This window comes from Lepisosteus platostomus, chromosome 5 (genome assembly GCF_059453375.1).
Source record: "Lepisosteus platostomus isolate fLepPlt1 chromosome 5, fLepPlt1.hap1, whole genome shotgun sequence".
In the NCBI taxonomy this organism is placed as follows: Eukaryota; Metazoa; Chordata; class Actinopteri; order Semionotiformes; family Lepisosteidae; genus Lepisosteus; species Lepisosteus platostomus.
The window spans coordinates 17225284-17231281 of record NC_142615.1 but is presented as its reverse complement, the minus strand read 5'-3'; the positions used below and the strand labels follow the sequence as shown (position 1 = coordinate 17231281).

The 5998-nt window shown below is 46.0% G+C and overlaps 1 long non-coding RNA gene across 1 annotated transcript; it reads left to right on the top strand.

Moving 5' to 3' along the window:
- The first annotated feature begins 384 nt into the window (after positions 1 to 384).
- LOC148664285 (uncharacterized) lies at positions 385 to 5745 on the top strand. The gene is made up of 3 exons (XR_015937150.1): positions 385 to 433; positions 4703 to 4776; positions 5625 to 5745. It is a non-coding gene; the product is annotated as an uncharacterized LOC148664285 (long non-coding RNA).
- The last annotated feature ends 253 nt before the right edge of the window (positions 5746 to 5998 follow it).

Below are 5998 nucleotides of genomic sequence, written 5' to 3'. Positions count from 1 at the left end.
AGTGTGTGTGTGTCCTGTGATGGACTGCTGTCCTGTCCAGGGTGTGTGAGTGTGTGTGTGTCCTGTGAGTGACTGGTGTCCTGTCCAGGGTGTGTGAGTGAGTGTGGGTGTGTCCTGTGATGGACTGGTGTCCTGTCCAGGATGTGTGAGTGTGTGTGTCTGTGTGTCCTGTGATGGACAGATGGTACCCAGCCTGGACACCCATGAGACACTGGCTTCCTCAGAAGACTCTCACGGAGGGCACACTGTCCCTAACCCGGGTCCAGAAGAAACTACAGTGATCTATAATTCCTGCGCCTCGGAAGGGGTTATGACGTCTATGTCCGGCGCCCGCGCCCGCGGACCGGCGGTTCGGCGTCGCGCTCCGCAGCTCGAGCTTCGGTGCGAGGCAGGGCGGGAGGGAGTCGATGTGGCCTCGGCGCCATCTTTGCTGGTGAGTCAATTGTGACCGTTGCGGTACAATAAACCATCAATAAACCTTTTCCCACCCGACCAGTATTTCTGTTGCGGCCCACGTCCCCTACAATTGACAAACTATAAAAAAACAGTAGCCCTTCGCAACATTACACGCCATTTTTTTTTATTTTAAACGTCCGTTAGATACGCAGGTGGCTCGATACCTGTCTTAACCTCGCCGGCGTCTTTATACCTGCAAGTGAATTTTATTTGGGGTCCCTCAGAATTGTGACAGGAATGTCAGTGAACCACAATAAAAAACGAAACTTTTTTTTTAAAGGCGGTGAATAGATTTTATGAGTAAGCGTGTAGCAACTAACGTAAGGAAAAAAAAGTTTTCTTTCCCTACGAAGACGTTTTGGTACAGGACTTTCTTTAAATATCAGTTGTGCATAGCGTTTTACAAAAAGTTGAGGATGATCTTGGAGATAATTGCAAAGGAAAATTGAGATAACTACCAAAACATTACGTGTGAAACGACAGGACAGAACTTTGAACCCACAAAGAAACAAAGGTATGAAATATTGCCTCGTCATGGGGGGTTGATAATTGTAATAAGTGTTCCTAATTTTCGGAAAGAAATGTATATTATGGGAGTCACACGTGAGATTTAGTGTATATACGTTTCATATTGTGCATATATACGGGGTTAAAAAGTGGAATGAGTATGATTATAAACTCGTGTGTCCTATGATCAGATAATTTTTGAACAAGCTTTGATTAGACAGGTGAAAAACAACACCAGATCCTTTTTTTAAATATATTCTCACGTCTGAATATCAGCTTCTCCCCTCTGACCAACATTTCAGGGCTCCCAGATGTAGATCCCAAATTGAAACAAATATTCATTTGTTACCCTTATTAAAACAGTTAATAGAAATGTGTGACCAGGGTAAATAAAGGTGGGTCAGTGTAAACTGTTTATTCTGGACCAGACTTTGTCATGTGTGATATGTCATGACTTCATATATTAAGTTTTATCTTTATATTTAGTCATACATGTGTAATAGATGCGATGTGTGTCCATAAAAAGGTTTCTCCAGGGGAAAATCAAGTTGGTTTTAAAACCGTGTTTCCTTTTTAGGGTACGTTTGCATTCCAAGTGTGGGGATTTTGCCTTTATGTCATATTTCGGATGTGAATCCGTGGTATTTTTGCCGAGACAAGTTGCCTTTCTTATACGCGGAGGGATCTGCTCGTGAGATAATAATAATAATAATAATAATAATAATAATAATAATAATAATAAACTTTATTTTATATAGCGCCTTTAAAGGTGGCTTCTCAAAGCGCTTTACAGGATGACAATAACAATAAATAAGAAGACTACAACAATAGATAAGAAAATTTCACAAGACAGGACACATTTATAATTACAACAATACAACAATAACAATAGAGGAGACCGTGGAAGATGGTATTAAGAAGAGCAGAGGGGTGAAGAATGGAACCAGTTAAGTAAAGGCTTTTCTGAAAAGGAGGGTTTTGAGTCTGGATTTGAAGGAGTTTAGAGAAGGTGACTCTCTAATATCCTTGGGCAAGGAGTTCCAGAGCTTGGGGGCATAGCAGGAGAAGGCCCTGTCGCCCATACAATGTAGACGGGCTTGGGGGACAGTAAGGAGGGCAGAATTTGAAGAGCGGAGGTTGCGAGGTGGGGAGTAGGGCGATAAAAGTTCAGATAGGTATTGAGGTGCCAAGCCATGTAAAGCCTTGTAGGTGAGCATGAGGATTTTAAAGTCTACGCGGAATTTGACCAGAAGCCAGTGCAAGGACTCCAGGATAGGAGTAATGTGAACACTTGCACTAGATCTGGTCAGGATTCTGGCTGCTGAATTTTGGACATACTGCAGCTTGTTCAGAGTAGATTTAGATACCCCAGGGAGCAGAGCATTGCAGTAGTCAATTCGAGAGAATACAAATATGTTGATCAGCTTTTCAGCCACAGTTAATGATAGCATAGGGCGTAGTCTTGCGATATTTCTAAGGTGAAAAAAAGATGTTTTGACAGTATGCTGTACATGTGGGTCGAATGTTAAGCCAGAATCGAATATAACCCCAAGGTTTTTCAATTTTGATTGGAGCTCAAGTACAGAGCCATCTACAGACAGGGTTACAGGACTGGCTTTACGGAGTTGATGGGGGGTACCAATAAGCATGACTTCAGTCTTGTCACAGTTAAGATGAAGGAAGTTTTGAGTCATCCAAATTTTTATGTCAGAGATGCAATTAGATAGAATAGAGACAGCCACATCAGTGTCGGGTTTGGTATGGATGTATATTTGAGTATCGTCAGCGTAAAAATGAAAGCTGAGGCCATGTGATCTTAAAAGCTGACCAAGTGGGAACATGTAAATGCTGAAGAGCAAGGGGCCCAGTATTGAGCCCTGAGGGACACCAGACTTGACAAGACCAATTTCAGACCTGTACCCACTGAGAGAGACAAAGTGACAGCGATCAGTGAGGTAAGACTTAAACCATTTGAGGGCAGTGTCAGAGACTCCAAACACAGTCTCGAGACGAGAAAGCAAGATGTTATGGTCAACAGTGTCAAAGGCAGCACTGAGATCAAGAAGGATGAGTATGGAAAGAGAACCAGAATCAGAAGCTATTAGGAGGTCGTTGGTGACTTTGACTAGGGCGGTTTCTGTGCTGTGAAGTTGACGGAAGCCAGATTGGAGGCGTTCGAAAAGGTTGTTTGTCATGAGGTGGTTATGTAACTGAAGTGTGACAGCACGTTCTAGAATTTTAGACAGAAAGGGTAAGTTCGAGATGGGGCGAAAGTTGTTAAGATTGTCGAGAGCCATGTTAGGCTTCTTTGGCACTGGGGTAATAGCAGCAGTTTTGAGGACCGTTGGTACAATGCTCAAGGATTCATGTATTATATTGAGGACAATGGGACAGAGAGAAGAGAAACAGTACTGGAATAAAGTGGTGGGAATGGAATCTAAAATAGATGTGGTGGGTAGATGTGAGATCTAACCACCACATCTATCAATAGATGTGAGATGTCCGCTCGGTCCATTTCTGAGCTCAGTATAAGGTGTAGAAAGCATGACTGTCATCATAACCCGCCTCTCACCCTGGCCCGAGCCTGAAGCACGCCCCTTAGTGCAGGGTTAGAGGTGTGGAATAATGTTGTGACTATTGCTTCATCAATAACATGCTGATTGCATGTTTCTAGATGGGTATAACAGAGATCTCAACTACTGAGGGGCCTTATTAATAATTGCTTACACTTATATAGCGCTTTTCTGGACACTCCACTCAAAGCGCTGCACTTTATTACAGAGAGGCACTGAACTTTGGGGAACGTGACATCCACCCAGTATTACTAGTAGGTTGATACATATAAATGTTCTTTTTCCCCCCGTATTATACCTCGCGAAATATAACGATGGCCAACTCCTTAAGTCGAAATTTAAACCCTTATCAGCTACAAGACAGTCCGTCAACATCGCCGCGGCCCGAAGCGCGACCTTCGGTATGACGAATCCCACTACCACCACCAATGTACAGCCCCCACCTGGTTGATGTGACGGCAGCCATAGTGTGCCAGAACGCTCCCCACACACCAGCTCTCAGTGGGGAGGAGAGCAGAGGGATGAAGCCAGTTCAGAGAGGGGGGTTATTAGGAGGCCATGATTGGTAAGGGCCAATGGGAAATTTGTCCAGGACGCCTGGGTTACACCCCTACTCTTTTCGAGAAACACCCTGGGATTGTTAATGACCACAGAGAGTTAGGACCTCGGTTTTACGTCTCATCCGAAGGACGGCGCCTGTTTACAGTATAGTGTCCCCCGTCACTATACTGGGGTATCAGACCACAGGGTGAGCGCCCCCCTGCTGTCCCACTAACACCTCTTCCACCTCTTATTAGCCAATGAAAAATGGTAGCTTCCTCAGAGACACCGCAGGAAGACAGGAGTTTGTGATGAAAGTTCGAGAGGGATGGCCACACCCTAGTTCGGTCAGACTCGGCTCTCGATATTTTAGCAATCACTCCTGACTCCTCTCCTGAAACACTGTCAATACTGCACGTGATCCCCCTCTCTCCCTCGCGTCCCTCTCCCACCCCGTCTCCACCTGTGTAGCTGCCCCCCCTGGTCACTCCTCCTCGCTGTGCAGGGGGGGACCCAGCCTCCTCGTCCTCTGGCCAGGAGCCCTCAGCCAAGCGGGTTCAGCCAGATCATCACTCCATGATCCTTTCAGTATGCTAAATTCCTGGTGTTGTTTTTTTTCTCCCCAGAAAACTGACTGTCCGCCCCACCTCTGCGCTAAGTGGACGATGAAGTCAGGTTCCAGTGTGCCTGGTGTTTACAGGTAATACTTCAGACTGGTCGGCCTCACCTCAGGGTGTCTGGGCGTTTGATATTATACAGTTGCAATGCTGAGGCCTGTGACTGTGATGCTGTAAGGCTACAGGAGTCTCTCTGGAGATCCTGAGTGATTTCCGGCGTTCGTGTGGAAACACAGCCCCACCCTCCCGCAGTGTCCAGTCCGCAGAATTTCCTGGAGACGTGGCCTAGCCGATGGGCGACCCCGCCAGCGAGAGACTAGCTGAGGCAGGACGTTCTGTACGGTTCAGTTAATTAGACGCGCACAGATGTTGAGCTCATCGTCCTTTTAATTGTGCCATCTATGCTAACTGTAGCAGAGATCGAACTATCAAGGTGACAGATCAATAATTTTAAATTAAATAGATGCATGATATTGCTAGCGCTGATGCAAGAGGCAAGTCAGAGGAACTGAACACAGAATGGATAGGAGTCGCAGTGAGTGAGAGAGGAATGAGCTAAATTATTTAAGAGGATTAAAACACTGAAGAACAGGAGACACAGTGAGAGAGAGGAGATCACAGGAAATACCTCAGTAACAAACATACTTACACACAGGACAGGAGACACAGCGAGAGAGAGGAGATCACAGAGAATCCCTCAGTAACAAACACACAGGACAGGAGACACAGCGAGAGAGAGGAGATCACAGGAAATACCTCAGTTTTAAGTGCAGACAACCGGACAGGAGACAGAGTGAGGAAGAGTAAATGAAACACAGTAGGATTGATAGGAGAGGGGTTATGAAGAGATGGGACACACAGAGATGGAGAGAAGGGAGGCAACAGTTGAACTCGCTGGCTGAGTTAATTGACGCTGCTGTTTCTTTGGCAGATGAAGTCGGGGTCCAGAGTTTCGCTGACGTGGCAGAACCGTCCCAGCTCGGTCTCCTCCCATTCCTGCAGGTCAGTGCCCCTTCAGTCAGACCCTGTGTTCGGGGAGACACACAGGGAAGTCGCACACTGTGACAAGAGGCTCCAGAGACATCGCTGAACCACAGAATAGCTCCGGAGCATTTGTGCACCTTTTGGAATTCTTCACGTATAGTGAAAGGTGAAAATAAAACCAAGAATGGGTGACGCGTCTTTACACAGAGGCGGGTGGGGAACAAGCTGCCCAGCCTTGTTGTTGATGCCGATACCCTGGCTTCCCTCCAGATACAGGTGGATTAAATCATGGGTCCAATTAATCACTAACTACCAGACAGG